Genomic DNA, 25,696 nt, shown 5'->3' on the forward strand with positions numbered 1-25,696 from the left:
ATGGTTAAGTATTTATTGCGAATTCTGCTCTCAGTTCTTTTAATCGTTGTGTTATCAGCTGTTATTCCGAGCATTCGTTGGCGCTCCATCTCCAATGCGGTCGTGTGCAACGGAGCATCCCCGCTCTGCCAACCGCTCGCCGGTAGCTTACGACTGCAGCCAAAGCAGAGGCTGAATAGGAGGCAGTAGCTGTGTGCTGGGGATGATCGGAGGTGGGGTGGCGTAGTACTAGCACATGTGGGTGCTGCATTCGACATGATTGCTGAAGTTAGCTTGCGCGCGGCTATGTTGTTGCCGTTGCAGTTGTTATTTTGTCGTTGGAAATATTACTACATAGTTATCGTTTGTGTTGGCGGCTCCGGTAGCTGCCACGATGTTCGACTTTTGGCGTTCAGATTACGTTGCTGCTGCCCTACGTTTGCTATTTGCATGTGTGTATGTGCAAGTTTTGTTGGTAGTTCGCTGAGTCGTTAGTTCATTGTTGCTTGCGCTGACGCTTCAACAACAGCGACGGTACGCTGTTTTGCGTGCACTATACGTTCTGCTATTCCGCCTCAGTTTATAGTTTCTCGGTTTCGATTTCAGTATCGTATAGGAAGTTGTAGCGAGTGCTTGCTTGGTAGAGCTTGGTCGAGCAGCAAATAAAGGAATGCAGAAGGCAAAGGTTTGCCGCAACGCAAAATTCATTCACCCACAATGCAAATGCAATTTCGTGTAAAAAAAGTTAATTACCGCAGGCCTTAAAAACAAACACAGATGGTTTTTACATCAAAACAACGAGGTTGCCAGTTCGTGATGCGTGTTTTTATTATTGATGAAGCGATACAATAAAAATGTAATTTTAAATGCAAATAAAATAATATAAAAAATATTTATTCCCCATCTTTGAAAATTCTTGAATAGTGCAACTAAAATCAGCAAAAAAGTGCAGTGAAAGAAATTGTGAAACCTCTGAAAAGCGGCAAGAACAGCAATTGTAACAATCGAGACTGTGACGGCAATGGGCAAAATGAGAAATAAAACAAAAACCAAAGTTTCAATAGAATTACAACCAATTTTACAATAACAATCGCATGAATAGAAAATAATACAATATACCAGTACAATACGTACAACGTTTGTTTGCACTTATAAAATAATTTATTTATTTAAAAAAATGTGTTTATAAATACATAACTAAAATATGTACATTATGCGAGTTCTTATACATATGTACAATATATGCACAGGTGCACATAAATAATTAAAATATATACATTAAAAAAAAAAATTATTATATAAAAAATCTAAGTATCCGCGGTAAATGCACACATATATACACGTGCATGTGCATGTATGTATTATATATTTATAACGCCCGCCGGTTCAAGACGCGACACGTACTAATGTTTTTGAATATGCGTTTCAAAAGTTATTGTTTACACTGATGAAAGGCTAACATAAAATTATAAAAAACTTTATTGTACACCGGTTAATTATCTAGTTTATGGGACAGCGGCTAAAGTTAGATAATCAAGTTTACTTAATAGTCAACAAAAAATTAGCGGACGCCTAGACATAGACTATTGACGATATTTTCTGGAGAGTACCGGTGGTCGTCGTGACCGAATATACTTATAGGTGATTACCATTACGTGAGCACATTGTGGACATGAAACATCAAACAATAAAAAAGTTCTAGTGGCGGTTACTTCTTTGCAGGCAACGGTAAACCTCCAAGGAAGATAACACATTTTTAAAGACTCTCAATACAAATAGAGGAGAAACTTGGCCAAACACAATAAATTAAAAAAAAAGTTAACAGTAGAGGAATAATGTAAATAGTGGCTGAAAACACATATATTTTAAATTTTTTTTAGTAATAACTTTTTAACAGTAAAAAAAATAATGTTCGGCTCAAGGACATTGTCCCGTAAACTAGATACATAGTTACCGTAAAACGTCAATTTTTATTGGGCAATTGTATGTAATAGCGGTCGCCCCCTCGGCAGATAATGGAGTTTCGGAGGAGTGTATTTCTGTTAAGAAAAACTCGTCATATCTGCCGTTCGGAGCCGGCTTTAAATTGCAGTTTCCTGCATTTGTGGCACTACATAAAAAAAAACACCACAGGAGCAGCTCGGCCAAGCACCCAAAAAGGGTATAAGCATCTGGGTGTATATGTCTGGGTTCTGGTTGTCTGAAGTCTCGATAGCTACATTTTAAATTGATATTTTTTCGATTTTTTAGTAAATCTGGATGGTTGTTTACTTATGAAATCTTTTTTTATAGGTTTTTCAATTGCCGTCTTTGCTGGTGCCAATATTAGTTGTTTTTATTTCAGTATTGTTGTTATATTCTTACTGTTGTTGGCTTTGTTTACATCGCCACAAATTACCATATATCGGATTACTCGCTCTCAAATGGAGCCGCTGACTAGATATGGCGAATATTTCTGCCGCATTTTAACTTCTCTCGATAGTCGGCAATGCGTGTAGCATTTTTTAGTGCCTCTACGCTAGTAGGTAAATATTCTCGTGGCTCAACAAAGAATATAGTTGCACGTTCCAGATGTGTATAATTTTGTCTATTGAACATTCTTTGCAGATCACTCCATTCTTAGAAGATAGAAACTCCTACCTCCACCTAGAAAGAGTAGGAAATAAATTTAAATTTAAAAACTTCATTAACTATACATATATAATTGGCGCGTACACCCTTTTTGGGTGTTTGGCCAAGCTTCTCCTCCTATTTGTGGTGTGCGTCTTGATGTTGTTCCACACTTGGAGGGGCCTACAGTTTTAAGCCGACTCCAAACGGCAGATATTTTTAAGAGGAGCTTTTCCATGGCAGAAATACACTCGGAAGTTTGCCATTGCCTGCCGAGGGGCGATCGCTATTAGAAAAATGTGTTTTTTAATTTTGGTGTTTCACCGAGATTCGAATTTACGTTGTCTCTGTGAATTCCGAATGGTAGTCACGAACCAACCCATTCTTTAATTAAATTTTAGTATTAATCCAAAAACAAAACTTATTTTCTGCCCTTGACTTTTGTGAAGAAGTGGAAACATCTGCAACTACCAGTTGGAAACGTATAACTTTTTTCACTTTCAGCGAATAAGCCTTAATCTGTATATTTCTAATTATCATCTAAACACATTTTTACTAACTTTAACGAATGTAATGGAATAATAAATGCCTCTATAACATTTATTCTCGTGAAAAATTGTGTTCGCAACGCTCACTAGTAGGCGTGGTTTATCATCGAACAGAACCACTTTTATTCCAAGCTTTAGAACCAAATTATTTCCACATTCTCCTCTTGCGCATGTTGAAATAAAACATGAATAGCTCATTTAATTTAAAATTCTAAATTCTATAAGTACAGTATAACAAATAGGGTATTCACGAGGGTGTTGTAGGCGCCGTACGCCATAAACTTTAAATGGCTATTCTATGGAATCTATTTAGGGGGTTCGCAGATGTTGTACAAGTCATATTGTGAATTTTTACACCGTGAAGAAGTAGTTGGTTGTGGTTTCAAGTCCTCTAAACATTTATGTAACCGTCAACAACTTTAAGACATTTCATAATACGACACTTATAGCAACTCGGGAATCGCCTAAATATGGACATTTACTCCAATTTTAGTTATTGCATTCCATTTATGTCAATAATATTTATTTCAAATAAATGTTTAAATATGATTTTTATAGAATAGTCTTTAAATATAATAATGAGTTGCATTGGCTTTATTATGGCAATATACTATATAACAATAATTGATTTTGAAAAAAAGAATGCTCTGTTGAAGTAAAAAAGGACTTTGAAAGTTTATACAATATGTATAATTAATTGATTTTACTATCATATTTTGCTAGAAATTTCTTCTTTGCTTTCATTTAATTTTTTCCTTTGACTGCATTTCTGTTGTTAAGCTTCTCAAACCAGGCAGTGTCTGAAGGCGGCAAAAAACTAAACTAAAAGGATGCATGGTCCAGAACCATAGATTGCTTCATTGTTTCTTTAGAAGTTTTATCAAAATATTACATTTCAAATAGGAAATGTCTGTCAAAAGATTAGTCATACACTAAATAATTTGTATTAATTAATGCAAAGTATCACGTTTTGGTGACCTTGAACCCAAAAAGGAAGGGATTCGAAGCAAAGTGGCATTTAATTTTGAGGTAAAGCTAGAAATTCGTGCTAAAAAATTTGTACGAAGCAAACTTTTTTAATTAAATCCCCTCAGAAAACAATTTATCCAACCACCCATGAAATGTTTTCTCGTACACACTTTAATTTAAACAAACTGCTGTTCACGAAACATTAAACTTATTTAAAAACTTAGAGTTTTATAGTTTTTGGCTTTGGTCTTCTCTAGTTATTCAGTGATTTAGTATCAAAGATCGGGACGTCCACTTCTATCTAATTTTGTCCGTTTGCCCTTTTTCACTGTTTGCTTTTACTATTATTTTTCTAAAAAAATCGCTTTCGATTTTGCTCTATTACTGCTACTACCCTTTCAAGCCATTTGGCTTACAGCGGAGACAGTAAATAAGATTTGTTTATTTTATTTTTTGTTCCACCTGCATGCAGTGGCTCAATAAAGAATTCGGACATGCAGCTTGAAATTCAAATTTTTTGTAAGAAATGCAAGTTAATTATTTTTGATTTTATATTTCTCTACAGGGTTTTCAAATGAGATTTAGAAAATTGTAATAAAAATACAAATCCATTACCCCCTTGTTATAAAAAATGTATCATGCAGAATTCGCAAAATTAGTGTCAAGAAAAAAGTCGGACATCTGGCATTGTTGCGATTGTTTGGCCCTTTAAAACGGGGAATTAATTTGCTCTCTTTAGAACAGTGCAAAGAAAGAAGCAAACATAATAAATTAAAATAAAGAGAGTCGTGTTTTGTTAAATAAAAGTCCAAATTATAAACATGGGTAGACAGCGTGGTCAAAGCTCAATTGAAGTTAGAAATTTAATTATTAGTCATCATGAAAACCGTTTGGGAAATGCGCAGAAATAGTGGGGGTCTATTCAACTGTATACGTGAAAAAACGTTTTGAAGAAACAAAATCTGTGGAAAATAAGAATAAATCGGGAGGACCAAACCGTTTTCGGATGCAGATGAACGGTGGTTATTGCAACGAATAAAGAAAAATCCAAATTTGAACGCTCCTCAACACGCAACAGAAGTTGCTCAACACCTTGATATTAATTGCAAACTCGAAAGTATACGTGTACGGTTGCGAAAGAATAATTATAAGGGAGGAGTTGCACGAAAAAAACCTTTCATCAACGAGATTAACCAACTTAAGGGAATAAAAGAAAAAAAAAAGAATCGTCGTGGGAATACAAATTTCGAGTTCTGGAAGCCAGTTTTATTTGCAGATGAAAGCTAGTTTAACATATTTAGGTCAGATGGACAATCACATGTGTAGAGAAGACCTAATGAAGAGTTGCTGGAACAAAACTTACGTCCGACAGTTAAACATGGGGGTAGGTCGGTAATGGTATGGGATTGTATGTCCGCTGTTGGTACCAGAAAATTGTGCCTCATTAACAGCAATAAAAGCCACACAAAATACCTAACAATTATGAAAGAAAGTTTGGTTCAAAGTTCTGAAAAGATATGTATTATGGACAATTCCCAGTATTGTCAAGACAACATTCCCAAGCATAAGGCACATCATGTTTGTTTATGGCTTATGTAGAACTGCCCTAAAGTACTTGAAACACTTCCACAATCTCCAGATATCAATGTAATTGAACATCTGAGGGTTCATTGGGAAAACCAACTGAAAAAGCATGTTATTAGAAACAAGAAAGAAAGAAGATGCTATTAAAGAAGAGTGGGGGAAAATAGATCCTTAAACATTAAGAAGCTGCTCGAATCCATGCTCAGAAGATTGAATGCTGTGAGAAAAAATAAAGGCTTGCCGACTAAATATTAATTATATAGTTTTTCTTATCTTAATAATATTTGCCTAAATTCACTTTATATAAATGTCCGAGTTATTTTTTTTTCATGTATATCGCTAAGTTCTTATGTTTGTATTTTCTATGTACGAATGGGTTGAATTTGTTTATATGTTTTGTAGTTTTGAAAAGTACGCTTGAAGAACGGAAATAAATGTGTGCCATAAACGCATTAGATTCGCATTTAAATATATATTTTTTATTTAAATCCATATCACTTGGGTATCCGAGTTCTTTATTGAGCCACTGTATGTACATATGTACGTGAAAAACGTTGTATCGTTGCTGCATGAGATTCTCTAAGCTCTACTTCACTGTCACTTTTGTTCTCATATAGTATGTAAGTAAGTATGTCTACAAATTTTTAATATTTGCTCGTAATAGAGACAGAAACAGTAGCACTGACTGCAACAGAACGGCGGCAGCGACGCTTAAAATTACTAGTAATTACGGTCACGTGTTTTCGATTGGCAAATCAGCGCTCCAACCGCTATGCGAAATACGAGTACGGCAAACGGCAAACGGCGAAAAGAGGAACATTTAATAGCAGATTCGACGAATTCGTCTGTTGTGATCGCGTCTCTAAACGATTCATAAACCCCACAAAAGTCCATAGATCAGCGTCATTTATCAGCCAGTTAAGTTCTTAAATGCTAGATTAATTCAATACAATATGGTATGTAGCTAAACAGAATGTAATGCTCTTCGGATCAGCCACAGATGCACCAACATTGCATCTGTAATCGTATGCTGTTCTCATTGTTGTTGTCGAGCTTTTAGAAGCGATGCCGTTGTTAGCGTAAATTGCTTTTTTTCATTGTTTTGGTTGTAAAGATTACCATTGTTGTTGTGCCTTAGCGTGACTTCAACATTGCAGGCGTGTGCGTTTCAGTTGGCGTCGACTGCGCCTGCTCCAATTGCAATTAAATAAAACTTTTTGTTTTCGTTATTTTTGATATTTGCTAGATACAATACATAAAATGTGTTCAATCGAGCGCCACAACGGAATAGGGTAGTACGTGACTGTTATTCGGTTGATCCCGTGTTTAATGCCAGCTGCGGACATGACAGATGAAAAATATAAATAATTTTTATATAAATGTTGAAGATTCAATGCACCGATGTCCTGGGACTGGCAAGGCTATTCCTACTTTGTTCCACCAGTTTAGAGGTTGTTGTAGCTGAATCCAGTGCCTTGAGAAATCTGCGATTAGTGACCTACAAGCCTCCCCAATGGCCCGTACTTCCGCTTGAAAGACACTATAGGCATTTAGAAGACGTACAGATTTTTCAACACCACATTCTATTTTGAAGCCATCTGTATAGACTGTAGTGTCGAAATTGTTAAGTGAGAATCCCTTACTCCATTCCAGCTGAGATGGAATGAGAGTGGCCGAATATTACCGTCGCGATGATGTAATCAATCCTCTCCGAGTTATACTGGATTTGTCGTAGTAATAGATTAGCAAGGCCATACGTTTTTTCCTTCTAGCGACCCGCTCCATTTAACCTAAATGCACTCATGGTTGCCATCTTCTTGATATGTATTGTGGATCTATCAGAATAACGTGTGTCAGTGCGTTAAGAGCCTCTCGAGGACATGATCTGATTGCACCGAGAAGTAATTTGATGTTGTATTCTCTAAGTTGTTGTCTAATGTTGTCTAAAGTTGTTGTCTATTTATGTCCCTAAGATCATTCCATATACCAGTTCTTCCTTACTAGCTAATGAATATGTAAGTACATACACTGAAGAGCAAAACTGTAACAAAATGTAATACTTTCTATTTCAACACATTTTTTTAGACATGTTTTAACAAATCAAATATTTTTTTTTGCATAACTTTATTGGCATGTATGTACTCTCTCTCTCAAACCGGTTTGGTGTCAATGCAACAACAACCACACTAGTAGCAAGCAATAATGCAAATAAAGACAAATGTTACAGTTTTGCATTCAACCCATTTTTTATTTTTTACAATAAATAAAATAAATATTAATAAGATGTCCAATATCCTTTGGATTTTTTCAGCTCGTGGATACGATTGGGCATACTTCGTGTATACCACAAGACAAAGTCAGTCGGAATAGCATCCCATACATCGCGTGTTCGCTCCCACAGCTCATTAACTCCACTGGGCGGACTTGAATATTCGGCAAGCTTCGATTTTACATGACTCCATAAATTTTCGATTGGGTTCATGTCCGGTGATTGTGGAGGCCACTTCAAGTTACGAAATTTTTGGCGTTGCATCCAATTTCGTACAACATGTGCGGTGTGCTTAGGGTCATTGTCTTGCTGAAAAATTACTTTTTCAGCAGCAAGACCCATACTTTCCACTACACCCGGCAGATTTTGTTGCAATATGGCCAGGTATTCCTCTTTCCGCATTATACCGTCTATTCGTACTAAAGGACCCACACCATTTTTGGAAATGCAGCCCCACACCATAATGGAGCCACCACCATGTTTTACTGTCTGCTTGATGTGATGTGGCTGGACTGCATTTGGGTCTTTAACCCAATACCAGGCCCGACCATCTGACTGAAATCGATTGATTTTGGTTTCATCAGACCAAATAACCTGCAATCGTTTTGAAATTTTATGAAAAAAGGTCCTTTATAATCCATTTATAAAGACGTACCTGATCCCAATCTTCAACTGTCCAGCTTTGGTGAGCCGCAATAAAATCCCGCCTCAACCGCACATGTCTTTTTGTCAGCATTGGCTTGGTTTTCTTCTCCGCTGCCTTTAGCCCCAGTTTTGACAGGCTGCGCCTGGCTGTCCTCTGACTGGCATCAATATCCAGCATCTTTAGTGCTTCTTTGGGAGTGACCGCCTTGCTGCTTGTTACCAAATTTGCCAGATGGCGGGCATCGCGGTCGCTTATCTTCCTTGGCCGGCCTCCTTTATTACTGGGAACAGCGTCTGGTACATTTTTCCGCAGCCTTTGCACAGCCATGTGGCTCACTTCGAATTTTTTAGCTATTTTTCTTATAGACTCGCCCTTCTTCAGCAAATCAATTATTTGGCGTTGTACTTCCCGATTTAACAGTTTGTCTTATTCACGGTCACGTTTATAATAATTAAAAATCCACCAAATATATAATTACGAGAAAAATAGCGGAAAATTTGAAAATTAAGAGTGAGTGCAAAACTGTAACATTTGTCTTTATTTGCATTATTGCTTGCTACTAGTGTTGTTGTTGTTGCATTGACACCAAACCGGTTTGAGAGAGAGAGTACATACATGCCAATAAAGTTATGCAAAAAAAATATTTGATTTGTTAAAACATGTCTAAAAAAAATTGTGTTGAAATAGAAAGTATTACATTTTGTTACAGTTTTGCTCTTCAGTGTATATACATAAGTACATATGTATGTATGTATCTTTATTAGAAATATCGCAATAAGTCCGAAAGGGCACTATTCTTCTATAGTAATAGTTTCCTATAGCAACAAATTTGATATTCAAGCGAAAATGAATTGTAGCTATCAAAGTGGCATTTTTGAGTAATTGCCAATATTGCATAATATTTTTTCTCTGCAGCTTACTCAATACGTAAAGTGATTGTCAATTAACATTGAAGGTGATGCATAAATAAACTTAAGCAGAACTGAACAAGAAATCACCATAAGGTATTAAAGTTATTAGTATTTCAAGTGCAAGTGCTCCAGCTGTGAATGACAACGAAGAACGGCTGATGAAATGAATTAGTGCTGCTACGGCGGATGCTCGAAATTGTAGTTTGTAGCGAGCACGATCCGGTGCCTGGACAATTGGAGCTACTATACGAACAAAATATGTAGTGTTAAAATTAAAATTAAAATAAAATCAAAATCAATTAATGTCCGGGTGCAGTTAAAATTCGTGTTTTAATAACAATAACAAAAACAACATTCTGTGGAGCTTGCGCAGCTGCTGGAAAGCTAAATGTAACAAGGATTTGCCAGAAATGTGATCAATTGAAACGTTAAACGTGCGCGTTCGTTTCTATATTTCCATACATATTTACTCGCGTGTATGCATACAAGTGTGCGCATGTATGCATGTGTTCATTAGTTCGAGAGAGTGCTTGTAGTGTGCAGTGTAGCGGTCACAGCAACAGTAGTTGAACCCGGATCCCGTTTGTGGAAAATCTAAATTTGTTGCCGCCGTCGTCACCGTCGTCACCGTCGTCATCATCGATGTTGTTTCTAAAGTGTTAAGATTGAGATGGAATTGGCGTTTTCCCATTTTGATTGAAATAATGCATGCCAGTGCTTCCCTATGTCTTTGAGAAGTGCGTTATTATCGTTTAGTTATAGCCATAGCTATACTCCCAGACTTAGTGTATTTAGTTAGCCGTCAACCAGACATTCGTTATTTGTGCCAGCGCAACGGATCCAGCTGGAAATAAGCCGATCAATTCTTTTTATCGCAATATCTTTTAATCCAAAAACAAGGTAAAAATAGTCAAAATGGATATGAAATTGGAGCTAGTAAATCAGTCGCAGGAGATGAGTACCGGCTCGCCGTCGGAGGTGCCAAATGATCCAGGGTAAGAAAAGTCTAAAATAAAAGCAAACATAAATTTTTTATTACAAACGCATATTTCATACGAGGTTCTAATTAAAAAACTTGAATTTAATTTCATACCAAACTTAACCAAAATAACATACCAAAATAAAAATAGATAAAAAAGGGGTTCGATTCAGATACTCAAGCTAGCACGCTAGCTGCTGCTATTACAATAAAGGTTGACCCAGAAGCTTTTTTCTTTTAAAGTCTGCTATACTTAGTAGTTACATATTTAGTGCATTTTGTTTAAAATATATATTGTATTTTTGTGTGTTTTACGAGTGTGACAATATAAAACAGAAATATTGTATTATCATTTTATGTTCTCAAGGGCTTAAAAAAGCACTCGATGCATTAGTTTGGTGTAAAAGAAATCCAGTATATTGCGGTATCACAATGGGCTATAAGCCTGAGTGTAACTCATAGTGGGCAGCCGCTACAACCTAACCTTAGAGAAATAAAAAAATTTAAATCAGTGATATGATCTCCGGCGGGTCATACGACGCTACCCACCTAGTTATTTAGTTTGGGGATCTCAAACTTTCTCGGTAGATGGCTGTAGTGATCGATATCTCATAAAGTATCGATCAAACGATTGAAAGTTTATGCTCGTTGTCAAGGTGACATTTCAGACTAAAAATAGTCGTTTGCTGTTTTTTGTTTGTTCCACTCAGTTTTGAGTTACAGGATGTTAACAATGAAAATCAACAATGAGAAAATTCGGCCCTCTTTATAGTTTTTCTTTGATAAAGGCGAAAATGCAAGCCAGGCCTCTGAAATTGTGAATGGTGTTTATGGTGCCGATACTGTAACAGCTAATTATGCAAAATTTTGGTTTCGCCGATTCCGTTCAGGCACTTTTGACGTTAAAGAAAATGTCGATAAAAACACAGAAATAATCGAAGTTAACCCCCATGTTAGTAGTCGTAGCATCGCCCAGAAGTCAAAAATCGGGATTTAAACCGCATAAAACCGCAAATACGAGTATGAGACGTGGATTTTTTTGTTATTGACTCCATTATTTATTGCTTCTGTTAATTAACATTCGATTCATTATCGATAACTGGTTATATTGGGTATTTTTTTAAGAGATAATAAAGTAGAAAACAGAAATATAGTTGGAACGTATTTTTTATTATTGTATAATCTGGTGGGTAATTTCATGACATTTATTTTTTGAATATGATATGCCGTATATGTAGGCCGCGGCTACGCGTTGCATGTTCCATTCGATCAGTCCAATTTTTGACTACTTTTTCCAATAAATCTAACCAATGTCGCCCTACATTGATGGCCTAAATATTGGCTTTCAATGCTTCAAGAGTTGCTGGTTTGTCGGCATAAACAAATGACTTAATATTGTCCTATACGAGTAAAAAGTAAGTACGAGTGAACAGGAACCCTTCTGGAAAGAAAGTTGTCACCAAATTGCTTTTGAAATATTATTAAGCGGCAAGTTGCAATGTGTTATTGGAACCAAATGTTGTCGATGCTTAGCTGATTAATTTTTGAAATCCAAAATTCAGTCAGCATGGCTCGATAGCACTACCCATTTACCATAACAGCAACTTCTTTTTGATTTCGAAAGAAATAAGGTGCGATGATGCCGCCAGTGCTCTGCGAACTTCACGAACATATTTATTTATCACAAAGCGAATTCCCACAATTTGAAAGCGTTGCTCTGGCGTTAAACGATACACGATGGCTTGCCAATTTGCCATTTCCAGCTGTCAAACCATAGTTATCGATAACGATAGTTCTCACGCAGCTAAAAACTCTCGATATTTTGCTGAGTAAATTTCAGAACCATCATTATCATATTATTACAGTTCGGGGTGAACCATTGCTTCCGTTACAATTCTCGTGCACGTTACTCAGTCATCAGCTTTTCGTTGGATATTAGATATGCCCAGGGCCGTAGAGAGCATATCCGGGCCCGGGGGAAAATCCAGGCCCCGGGGGAAAATTGCAAATGCGGGCCCTTTCAATTGATGTCTAATTCATATAAATACGTATAATCTCGAGTCCGGGCCCCTCTGAAAACTCCGGGCCCGGGGGAAAAAGTACCCAGAGCTATAGCTGCCGACTTGTAGGTTATGTGTTGTGTTTTGCGCTGCACCTTCCATATATGTATTTGGTTTTTCTGAGTTGGTGATAAGTCATATCATCCTAGCAACTGATTCTGATGAGTAAATTTCAGAACATCGTATAAAATACCGACAAAGGCAGGACACTAGGAAAAATAATACATGTTCCGGTTTTTCTGTTTTGAAAAACTATACAAAATAGATGTTTGAAACACAGTAGGATCCGTACCTATAACAGAAACTTTTATCTATATACCAGACAGAAAAAGAAACTTTTCTTCACTAACAAGCCTCTTTAAAAACCTCAATACAAAATCAGAAGGCGCATCTCACCGGTGGTGCACATGAACTTTAATGAAAAATTGATTTGAACCACTGGTCGTGTACATGACAGAAACGGGTTAATAAGGAATTAGGTAAAGTACTACGTATGTATCATACATATGATTTATACATTTCAATTCAGAGGCTAACAGAGCCCACGAATATCAGGGAAAACAAACATTATTTCTTTGAATTTTGATTTGGACATTCGCATATTTTTTCTTTTCGGTGAAGCTAAACTTTTTCAATGCATTTGTATTGGCGCTTCGTTTCAGAACCATTAGTAAAAAGTGACGATTCAATGACATATTGTTATCAATACGTTTTCTATGTGCAAACATTTTTGCGAGCTTATTGTTGTTCAAACGGGAAAGGTTTGGGAGTTTCTTATTTTACGGCGAAGCATAAAAAATGTCTAATGTGTACTAAGGCTAATGCTTCAATGATCTTCATTCTAGTTATTTAATAGCCACACATTGCGTACAAGCTTGTAACAAGCAATTAATACAAGAAGGATATATTCATACATACACATAAATATTACAAAAATGTGCACGACCAAGCAGATGGTTACCCATCCAGTGAGTTATTGGTCCATTGCCTGATTTAGTCTGGAGATTAGAGGGCAGATATGTTGTATTGACAGTATTAGGGTTTCTCATTTCCCGTCACATAATAATTCCCGGGAAACGAGAATATTTCGAAAATATTCCCGGGATTCCCGGGAAAATCGAGTTTTTATATTTACTAATTAAAATAAATTTATTAATTTAAAAACAATTAAAAAATTCATTTTCACATATTTTATTCATATTCACAAATCAAAAAAAATCATATTTATTCAAATTCATAAAACAAAAAAAAAGTTATTTATTAGAAGAGTTTTTAAAATGAGTTCTGAGACAAACTAGCGCATTAACTGAATTGCCGTTGAGTCTTGTCCTAATTTTGGTGACAAAAAGGCCAGCAGTCGAAAATACTCTTTCACTTTCCACTGAAGTTGGTTTAATGCAAAGAAGAGCATCTAAGAGCATTTTCAAATTTTTGGTTAACTTTCCACTAGCTTCAAATAAATTAAATTCTTTTAATATAGTCTTATATTCTGTATCTCCAGTACTTTGTTTTTTGGCGCTCATACTATTTATAGCACTTTCAAGCTTTCGTTTCAAAACATTCGCGGGCATTTCTGCTTCTATATTGTTTTCCGTTTCGGAAATCAATACGCTTTCTTCATTTTCAAGTACAGTGGTGTCTTCAAGGATATTAACTGGAAATAGGCGGTGTAACAATTCTTTAGATAATTTAACCATTTCAGACTTCGACGACATTTCAAGAAACATATCATCTTGATTGGAGTACAATAAACTTGAATTATTTAGGTTCTTTACCAATGAAATTAAAATTTTGGATCTTCGAGTTGTCATACGGAATTTAAAATTTTGTAATAATTCTCGAGATATTGAATTATCTAACGCATTTAACGTTTCTATTAGGAACGATAGTATTCCCTCACTCTTTATTAAATCCATATCACGTCGACATAATGCATCGGACGCTAATTTTACTGGACGTAAACAAGTAATTAATGTGCTTACAATTTGGAACAGCTGATCTTCCTTTTCAAGTAGATGTGTAGCATTAACTTCGCATAGACTTTTTTTAATCGGAATTCTTATTTGCTCAAATGTTTCCAACATATCTAATAAGCTATTCCACCTTGTCGTACAGTCTAATGATAGGTTTAATTCTTTACCATATTCTAATTTGACATTTTGCTGAAGAATTGTGTTACGTACTGGCGATTTTCTGAAAAAATGATGCTATCTTGCGGATTTGTTTTATTGCATCCTGGATATGAGGTTTTAGATCTTTGAATTTAAGGTCACTTATATTTGTATCATGTTCATATGACATCCCTTCAAATGTTGTATTTTCGTCTTTGTCAAGACAATCATAATTATCAATGTCGCTATCATCATCTGAATCTAATAATTGGTCTACTTGGTGCTGCTGATTTTTTTGCAATAATAATTCTGTCTTAGTAGAACCAAAAAGGGTATCCAGAACAGCCAAATGAATCCCATGTGTGTAGCATTGTAAATGGAAGGCAGGAGCTAACTTTCCAAATTTCACCCTAACGGCTGCTCCATCAGTTATGATTGCAATAATATCTGTAGATAAATTCAAGTTAAATTCCTTTAACCGCTCATTAACTAAATCTAATGTTTTTTCAGCTCCACAACTTCCTTCAATTCTTATTAATCCCAAATTTTCAAATATCCCACCATTGGACATAACATTGATATTCATGTATCAACGATTACGGCTGCTTGTCCACTCATCTACAGTTAAGCAAAATTTTTGATTTGCATTTAGAATAGTTGAAAATCTATATTTAAGTTTTGATTTAACTTCGGCATAATAGTTGAATATAAGATTCATTATGTGTGAAGGATTTTTAGGAAGAAAATATCCTTTCGCACAAATAGATTCACGAATGAACGTACTTTTCGAAATAACATTGATGGAAATTCCATCTACAGCTGCTAGTTTTGCAAGAATTTCTTCCAATGATTGTTTCTTTACATATTTTAAAATGGAATTTTGATTTCCTGAAATTGATTTATCAGATTTGTCCGGGGATGAAGTACTTGGAGCGTCGAATTTATTGTTCTTGGTAACCAAATCTATTCCATGTTGGATTTGCATATGACGATTTATTCCACTTGTGGAACCTCCCTTTCATATAATCACTTGATTACATTTATTGCATTTTGCTTTGTCCTTATTATAGAATCAATGGTAAAATAAAATCTCCAATTTCTTTCTGACGACATTCGTATTTTTTAATAACCCTTTAATTTTAATATTTAAAATATCAGTGGAATAATAACTAATTGTTATTAAAATTCAATTAAACTTACTTTAATTCACAAAGAAATCTTTTAACCACTTTTAATATATAACTTTTTAAAATATAAAAAGTAAAGACACCCAAACGCTATGACTTTTCAAATATTTGTGTTGCACAGCTGTATAATCACGAAAACAAGAAAGTCAATGCTTGCTTAGCTTACTTTGTTTTTGAATATTTTTAAATAAAAAAAGTAATTTGAATTTTTCATTTTAAATGATAATAAATGTTAATATAAATAATCCCGGGAATTTACGTTTTTTTCGGGAAATCGGGAATAGATATTTTTGCGGATTACCCGGGATATCGGGAACGGGAAATCCCGGGAGAGAAACCCTAGACAGTATGCCATTTGCTGGGCATGATCACGGATTTTGTTCGTAGGCAGCCCGTTACCTTTACCTTCTCTTTTTGAATAGGAGTGCAGTGTGTCAGCCTGTAAGCTCTAAGCGAAAACCCTGCATTCATTCGTTGTATTTTTTTGCAGTTTGTTTATTTGCATGGAGTGTGTCCGTTGATCAGCGCTTTACCACTTATAATTTTGCATGATAAAAATGAAAGAAGTTTAAATAAATGACATATCAGTTATTTATGTTCATATAAATATGGAGGAAAAAATTTTTACATTTTCGAAATGTATTTCCAATATTTTCAATAAGTGTAACCTGTAAACGCTGGTAGTACGGAGTTAATAGCTGATGCCGTTCTATGGAAAATATCTACATTTCGCATATTCCTGCGTTTGCGGGTTTTAATTTAGACGGTCTATCATGATATAAGCTAGTGAGTAACCAAGCTATAAGTCCCACACGCATATGAATGTTGAACCTATGGTGGAGAGATGCTTGAACTGCTTTGACCGCAACTGGAGTGTTAACTTCCTTCCTCCTCAGAGAACTGCTCGAACCATTCGGTATAGGTTCTTGGTATTCGTGTGGTACTATAGTATAAATTATCTATTACTTCTTATGGGAAAGCGGCATTGAAGGTCTGGCTAATATTGATCATTTGCCTCGTAAGTCTTATGGCGCATACAGTTGTAGTGAACTTCAAATGTACGTCTGTAGAATGTTGCTCCTATGAGGCATGACATCGATTTGTCTGCCATGAGGCCATGGGCTTCTCTCGGGCCGGATTTAAGCAACCTGTTGTTTTTTTTTTGGTCTCTGTAATGCCTTCTGAAGATTCATTGATGCCATGCTTTTTAACAGATTAAGCAAGTCATTTGGTTAATGCTCACCAATCTTACTAATGGATATTCTATCTGTTGTGGAAATGTCTCATAACAGACTATTAAAAGTATTAAGAGCCTTTAAAATGCATATGGATGGAAAAGTAATTAAATGGACATACATACGAGTATATAGGCTGAGTTCAATACATTTGCATGATCTTCTTTGCCCAAATTATTCCCAACTAATGCGGCAGTCAACACAGTCAGTGAATGAAGCAAAACGGAAAATAATAAAATAAGACTTTAATGTATATACAAAAAATACTGCGCCTATTCCGAACTATGTAACGGGTGATTTTTTAGCTATTATCTTTTAAAACAGTTGGTTTAAACAGCTGACGCACGTTTCGTGTTTTGTTTCACTGTCAAACATCTTCAGTTTGGTCTATAATTTAACCATGAATCGTCTTACAAAACGAACAACGCTTGCAAATCATTGAATTTTATTATAAAAATGCCTGTTCTGTTAAGAAAGTTTAAGATCGAAAAATTGTGTTCATCGACGAAGCTCATTTTTGGATCAATGGGTACGTAAATAAGCAGAATTGTCGATTTTGGAGTGCAGATCAGTCAGAAGAATTGCAAGAGCTACCGATCGATGTATCCAGAAAAGGTCACAGTTTGGTGCGGTTTATGGGCTGGAGGTATCATTGGACCGCACTTCTTCAAAGATGATGCGAATCGTAAAGTAACTGTGAATGGTGAGCGCTACCGTGAAATGATAACCAACTTTTTTTTTGCCCAAAATGCAAGAGCTTGACTTGCATGACATGTCGTTTCGGCAAGACGGTGCCACATGCCACACAACAATGGACTTGTTGAGAGGCGAGTTCGGTGAACATTTTATTTCACGTTCGGGACCTGTCAATTGGCCATCCAGATCGTGCGATATAACGCCTTTAAATTATTTTTTGTGGGGCTATGTTAAAGCTCATGTCTATTCAGACAAGCCTGCTTCAATTGACGCATTGGAAGACAACATTAAAGCATTTATATGTGAGATACCGGCCGAAACATTGGAAAGAGTATGCCAAAATTGGACTAAGCGGAGGGACCATTTGAAGCGCAGTCGCGGTCAACATTTGCATGAAATAATCTTCAAACATTAAATTATATGGATTGTACTATCGATTTAAATAAAAATGTCATGAATTTTTCTGAATTTTACGTGTCTTTTTTTGAAAAACTTTCCTATAGCTCTTAAAAAATCACCCTTTAGTTACCTATATTTTATATCTACTAAGTCTAGAGGGCCCATCAACTCTGTCCGGCGACGCATCGTTGCCCGTGTCGCACGCGTGTCAAAAACAGTGCGCTTTGGATAATTGTCGATGCTGCGGCACCCCACAAAACGCTATAAATACTTTATAGAATTTTGTGTTGTTGTTATTATATTTAAACGTTTCAGTTGCATTGGCGAAATTTGTTTTCGCTTTCTAGTGGTTACTTTTTTGTCAAAAAAAAAAAACCGCAACTTGCTACTAAAAATAAATATGCAAAGTGAATTGTATTAATAGCTGGGCATTATTTATTTAGGCATTCTCTCTCGATCGCTTTTACTCCATTCTGCCTGCAAGATTGCTATTCGGACGACAAAGATATGGATTAAAGGAAGTGTGGACGAATGGAGGGGAGAATGGGGAAATAGGTAAACCGGGATACAGATAAATGAACGATAGGATGAGTGGGGTAGAGAAGAGAGGGGATCGTTTACCTCATATTCGTTCTTCGATGTGCATATATAGGTTTGTAGATATGTGTCCTCAAATTGCATGATCCCACTGGCCCTTAGGGGTAGCGCGGACGACATCTAATACGTTGACTGCCGGCTGTACCATGATGCGTGGCATGCTACATTCTGCTTGTGGTACATGCTGGCACAGTGATGTGTGGATGAATGATTGCGCGCGGCGCGCATTCAGGCGTATCAGCCCACTGGGAAGCTAGAGGGGAATGGCAGTGCTGCAATGCTGCAGTGAGCCAAGACTTTTTGAATGGAGCAGCATTCAATATAGCTAGAAATGTATGTATGTATGTAGATATGTACCAGAGCAAGTACTCTTACTGTGCTTGTGCTTATATGTATGTTGCAGTGAATGAATATAACTGCGCCAGTGTGTGCCTGTGTCTTTGCCCGCTCTCGGCGTTATCATCATCAAATACATTTTGAATTAATTCAAGATTTATGCATTTATCATTTCTTTTGCAATGCTTTTGATTCACTAGTTTTTGTTGCTGCCATGAAAAAATCTTCACAATGAAAGACAGTGGAAAGTGGCGGGCAGTGAAGCTAGCGCCTCCATTCAATTGCGAAATTTCAAAGAAATATCTATCTTATTCTAGCATTGCATGGTTTTTTCAGAGTTGTTGCTGCTAAAGCTTTTCTTTTTAGATGTACATATGTATGTTTTGGCACTTGCACCTGCCACATTTTTCTTGCCACTTTTGGAGGCAGGTGCTTCATTTACATGTGCGTCAAGTTATTTTTAAAAATCGAAAACGCAGCTGCACAAATTATGTAATGTGGCCGATAGTAGCCCTTTCTGTTCTCCACTATACTTTTGACCTTTTTGGATGTGTGTAAGCTTCGGATGTTGGTAGTTTATTCGATTTTTATTTTAAATACCTATCTGCTTTCGTTGAGAAGTGACAGATTTAGGATAAAAACTCTCAAACCACCCTTCTGTGCATAGATTCATGTGACAAAACTTGCCGGATACAGCCCAGCCAATTCAATAGGTTAAGAAACATTATTTTTCTAAAGGAGTTTCTGGGGTCAGTTCATGGGCATTGCTTAGGGCAAAATATCTAGTTATTAGGGAGGTAAATAAGTTTAGAGAATGATTTGCGACCTTGGGGTTTTTCGAGATGCCTTTATTACAATCCCGAGATCTCGGGATTTGTCCTATAGTATAGATTATACCTGTGTAATATACAGGGTGGCTGATGAATTTTGCTACATTAAGAAACTCAAATAACTTTTTTTTTAGTGTATGGAATTCATTTATTTTTTTTTCAAGTTGAAGGCCATTAAATTTTATTAAATGTAGCTTAACTATATTACAATAGTTTTAAAAATAATTGAATTTAAATGCCCCCATGCTCGATGACACAAGTGCGGCATCTTAGTAAAAAGTTGTTCATTGCTGCTTTGAGAGTTGCGACAGGAATAGCCGCAATTGTTGCCCGAATGGATTGTTTTAGTTCATCCAAATTTGTTGGCTTTGTTTTATAAACTTCTTGTTTACATAAACCCCCCAAGAAAAAGTCAGGTGCAGTAAGGTCAGGCGACCTGGGGGGCCAACGAAATTCGGAATTTCTTGAAATCAGTTTATTGGGAAATTTTCGTCGCAACTCTGTCATAACAGTCTAGGCTATGTGAGACGTTGCCCCATCTTGTTGAAACCACACAGAGTTGAAAGGAATTCTCTTCCGGCGTAGTTCTGGATAGAAAAATTCTTTCAGCATTTTCAAATAACGGTCTCCAGTAACCGTAACGGTGTGACCATTTTCTTCCAAAAAATAAGGCCCGACAATACAGCGTGAAGAAACCGCACAGCACACTGTCACGCGAAGAGGATGCAATTCCGTCTCGTGGAGTATCTGTGGGTTAGAAGTACTCCATATTCGACAATTTTGTTTGTTCACATTGCCGTTTAAATCGAAATGGGCCTCATCAGACATGAAAAGGCAGTTTAACATGTTTTGGTCTTCGTCCACCATTTGCAGGATCTTCTGGCAAAATTCCAAGCGAATCGGCAAGTCTGCTGCATTCAGTTTGTTAACCATTTGAATTTTGTAGGGAAATAAGTCTAAATCTTTGTGCATTATTGTTTGCAAAGACTGTCGGCTGACACCAAGTTGAGCAGACAAGCTTCTTGTTGAAACCCTTGGATTGCTTTGTATAGCTGCAGCTACAGCAGCGATCGTTTCCTCCGTCCGAACTGGTGGGTTTCGATGATAAGGCCTTCTTGCGACTGTTCCTTGCTCAGCAAAATTATTCACCAGTCTCATTATGGTCCATCTGCTCGGGGGATCGCCGCCAAACATCCGCCTGTACTCTCTCTGTACCAAAACTACGGACTCCAGTGCGTGATAGCGGCGGACTATCCAAATTCTTGTTTGCGTGTCCCAGTTATCCATTTTAAGAAATTTTAAAGATCAATCTGCAAATTAAAACAAAAATGGAACAGATAACTTAAAAAGAAAAAAAGTGATTAAATTTTTTTTTGGTAGCGGCTTTCATCAGCCACCCTGTAGTTTGAACTCGAAATGATAAATCAGAACTTAATTTTATTATTTATATACATCCCTCAAGTGGATGCTCGTTTTAATATTATCTGATACAACATGAATAATAATATTTTAGTCATTAAGGGGACAGATACCTGTAAACGGTCATATTTTCCCTGACTTTCATTAAAGTTATTTAAAATGAAGAGGTCAATATATTTTTTCGAAATTGGCATACAGTTTATTTATACATTAAAATAATATATTTTTTTTTTTATTTTAATCATTTAAAATGACGGATGTGCTCTCAATTTTCCCAGGAAGGTCGCAGCGGGGCTTCTCAATCGGCGGGCATTATAACATCGGCTCCAGTGACCTGAATACACAAAACCAAACATTCTTTTGATTATTAATGCCATAATTTCTATATGAATTAAAAAAATATAAAAAAAACTTCGGAGAATAAAATGCTCCAAAAAGAAAAATGAATTTTGGGGCGAATTTTCTTCCTATTTTTGCTTCGAAAAAATTATTTTTAATTATGTTAAATGTTATGTTAATTATGGCAGCGGCATAGAGGGAAACTGCTGGGCTGATGAGCTGGCTAGATAGGGAACTTTGGAGACGGTTTCGTCGCGAAATGAGGGAATTGGGGTTCCCCTGAGAACCTGTGGTCTGCTCCTGGAAAGATGGGCCTCGAGTCAACTCAGCGAGCGCTGGGCTACTGCGTAAACGTGCAAGGTCGCGAGATCCTTATGGCCACGGGTAGATCGGGGACGCTCAAGGGAACTCCTAAGGCTAACAAAGCCCCAGCTCTCAAATTTGGTGGGCATCCTTACCGGACATTGTCCGTTAGGTGTTCACGCCGTAAGACTTGGGATTGCCTCAAGTCCGCTCTGCAGAAACTGTCTGGAGGACGAGGTGGAATCATCTCAACACCTTCTTCTCAGCTGCCCTGCTCTCGTCTGGCAAAGACTTAGAAATCTGGGCTCTCACTTTTTCGCTACGCCTGCTGGTGTAGATATCAAAAATTTGGTGAAGTTCATTAGTAGCTTGTTACGGCTAACTACGAACGCAAATCAGCCCCCGTCGGCGCCGTCGTAAAAATGCATGGTCATCATCGTTTCTAATCCCAAGGCTCCTTATTCCTTCCCTTCTCCCTCCTCCTCTCCCATGTATGGCACCACAACGGACGAATTTACTAACATTTGTCCAAGTGAGCCCTTTAGCTAGGGCAGCCATTTAACCTAACCTATGTTAATTATGTAAAAATGTTCCAAAACTTGTAACTAGAAACTAATATCACAAAAAAGATGTGTGCAAAATTTCAGGGAGATCTGTCAATAACTTTTCGAGTGTACGCCAATTCGAAAACTATTGTTTTGAGAAAAACCTTTAGACATGTTTTAAATACAACGTAACTATGCCTCTCCAAGCGCTCGAACGCAAAGAATAGAGTCGTCACGGTTGACGATCTATAATATTATATAAGAAATACTTAAATTTACGTGCTAAATTTTTTTTACATATTCTTAAAGGATTATATTAACATTTTATGAAAAGAAACTTTTTTTTTTGAAATTTTACAGGTATCTGTCCCCTTAAAGCGTTGAACATTGGACACTAAAAACCCAGCTCATTCGTATCGCAATAAGTCTTTCAATGCTATTTTTTTCGATATAAAAGGGGATTTTTCTGTCTCCATATCGCAAGAAGTTTAAAATTCCTAATTTTGGGAACTTAAAAAATGGCGAGATCCCGGGATCTTATCTTGCCCGACAAAACTTTTTGAGGTATAAAAAGGTGGTCATTACAACTAACTCGCCCATCGTGTAATATATATTTGTGATAATACGAGTAAGTAGAAAATACACACGTTGAGAGGCCGTTATAATAAAATAATAATAATTGCGTTACACCACACATGCAAGTATTTTCTGAAAAATCCCATATTTTGAAATTAAAATCGAAATATGTTGTAATTAAAACTATATACGAGGGCGGGTCAATAATTCCGTGACTTTTTGTATTTCTGACCTCTTTACTGAAAAAGAAATACTGCTCCTGTCAACACGCATCTGTCAGTTGACTCCTGTCAAAATTTGAACGTGCTGCGTCAGTTAGTTTGTGTTTTGCAGTTACCTTTATCAGACTACCCAGTAATTCACAGTCGACCACAAGCGCAATCGTGTAACAACTTCACAAGAAGGTTTGGCGTTGTTTAATCGCAATATGGAGGAGTTTTGGCGCCGTTTTGTAACCGTGGACGAAACATGGATCCATCACCACACACCAGAGACCAAACAACAGTCGAAACAGTGGGTTTCTAAGGGTGAATCGGCTTAATAAGCACACGAAATTCAGTTTTTTCCATTTTCTCCTCAAATTACTGGGTAGTCTGATAAAGGTAGCTGTAAAACACAAACTAACTGACGCAGCACGTTCAAATTTTTACAGGAGTCAACTGACAGATGCCTGTTGACAAGAGCAGTATTTCTTTTTCAGTAAAGAGGTTAGAAATACAAAAAGTCACGGACTTTTTGACCCGCCCTCGTAACTTTCAATTGTTTGGTTTCAGAAAAGCACTTAGCACGTTCTATAGCGCTGTAAGAGCACACATTTACATCTCAAAACCCCTCGTATAAAACGCTTTCGTATAACAAAAATGTATGCAAAGATAGTATGTAAATCTGATGTAATTTACCGTCATTGTTCTCGAAGTGATTTGCCGTTACTTCATCAACGTTGCGCTATTCGTTCAATGGTTTATGACGGATCTCTGATCGTTTCATACGTTCGTTTGTTTCTTCATTGGCAATTCAATTTTAAACTCAAACTCGTAGTTCTACGGTTCATAGCATACACAAATGTATCAGCCACAAATGGCGTGTCGGTAGAGCCACCCAAATGTATTTCAGTGTATGACTATTCACTGCCTTACGATTGCATCTAAGCGACCGCCTTTTCTGAGGGCAGTAGTGGAAATTTGAGGGGCATATGCAAATTTTCTTCGCTCTTATGTTTTTAAAATTTTTTTTCTCATTCAGCGAGCTGTGTACAGACATACATATGTACCCATGCTTATACTGGTAATTTTCCTTAAGTCGTGCTGCCAATAAAGCTTTGCATACTCAACCTCACATCTCCAATGCAAATGAAACTTTCCCAACAAGACAATTGAGCAGTCAAGCAGTCAGTTAGCTATTTGGTGGCAATCAGAGCTCTTTAAAACGTAACAACAACAATCATGACCGCAGATAGTTGCAGTAATGATTACTGTAATGAAATCGTATAATGATGCAGAACTAACGGTTTTGTAAATCGGTTGCCGATCTAAAAATTCGTTAAAACAGTTAAAGAAAGATGGCAGGAGACCTTTTTTTACATATGCGCTTTATGAAGTAAGCATCAATTATTTTGTACGTAAATTGAAGGCTTCCGGATAAGAAAAGATGTGCATAAAGTTTTTAAAACGACATTTTTTACAAATATTTTTCTTTCGCTTGCACTATCAACTTTCAATGCACTAACCATCCAGAAAATCCGAAAATGTACTGTCTCAATTTATGACTTGTATTTCCTTACTAGTTTTGAAGTAATTAACACGCCTGAACTACCGTTATAAGCTAACTATTTACCTTTGTAAATTTAGATGTGTATAAATTTTCTATACTTTGACCAGGTTAAATGGTTTCCCTATAAACATGGTTCATAAATTAAAAAAAAAATTAATTTATTGCTGTGAAACAAACACAAGTTTGGAGAGATAATATTAAATATCTGGGGCTAAAGTGTAGGTATTCATTCATTGCGTATACAAGCAACGAGCTATCAATAAAGTTAGTAATTTCATATTTAAAAGCTGCTATTAATGCTTTAACCTAAATCCTATCGATTTACGAGAAGCCGAAATATGTTTTTCAAAACTGACATTTATATGAATTGCCACTCGTAATTTACATCCTCATGCGCGACGACAACTGGGTAGTCCAAACAGCGTTTTTTTTTAATTACGAGGGGGGTTCACTTAGTACCCGTGCTAGAAATGAAGACACCATTTTTTAAATTTTTTTTCCAACATAATCCCATTTTAGAAAGATACACTTCTCCCAAGGCTACAGTCATTTGTTCAATCCCTCCAAAAATAGGTTTTGCCGAACTCTCCAAAATACGCCTCTGCCTCGGCGATGACTTCCTCGTTTGAACCAAATTTTTTTTACACGAGCCATTTCTTCATGTTAGGAAACAAGAAAAAGTCGCAGGGAGCGAGATCGGGTAAATATGGGGAGTGCGGCAGCGACTCATAACACAATTCATGCAGATAGGTGGCGACAACTCCGGATGAATGTCTGTTGCGTTATCGTGGTGAAATA

The 25,696-nt window shown here is 36.6% G+C and overlaps 1 long non-coding RNA gene across 1 annotated transcript in view; it reads left to right on the forward strand.

Annotated features, from left to right (window-relative positions):
- Positions 1–462: 462 nt before the first annotated feature.
- Positions 463–25,696, forward strand: part of LOC128859873 (uncharacterized) — a 66,053-nt gene continuing 40,819 nt past the window's right edge. Inside the window, exons 1-2 of the long non-coding RNA XR_008454203.1 lie at positions 463–835; positions 9,521–10,511. This is a non-coding gene — a long non-coding RNA (uncharacterized LOC128859873). The remainder of the gene's footprint in view (positions 836–9,520; positions 10,512–25,696) is intronic.

Source organism: Anastrepha ludens, chromosome 4, assembly GCF_028408465.1.
Source record: "Anastrepha ludens isolate Willacy chromosome 4, idAnaLude1.1, whole genome shotgun sequence".
In the NCBI taxonomy this organism is placed as follows: Eukaryota; Metazoa; Arthropoda; class Insecta; order Diptera; family Tephritidae; genus Anastrepha; species Anastrepha ludens.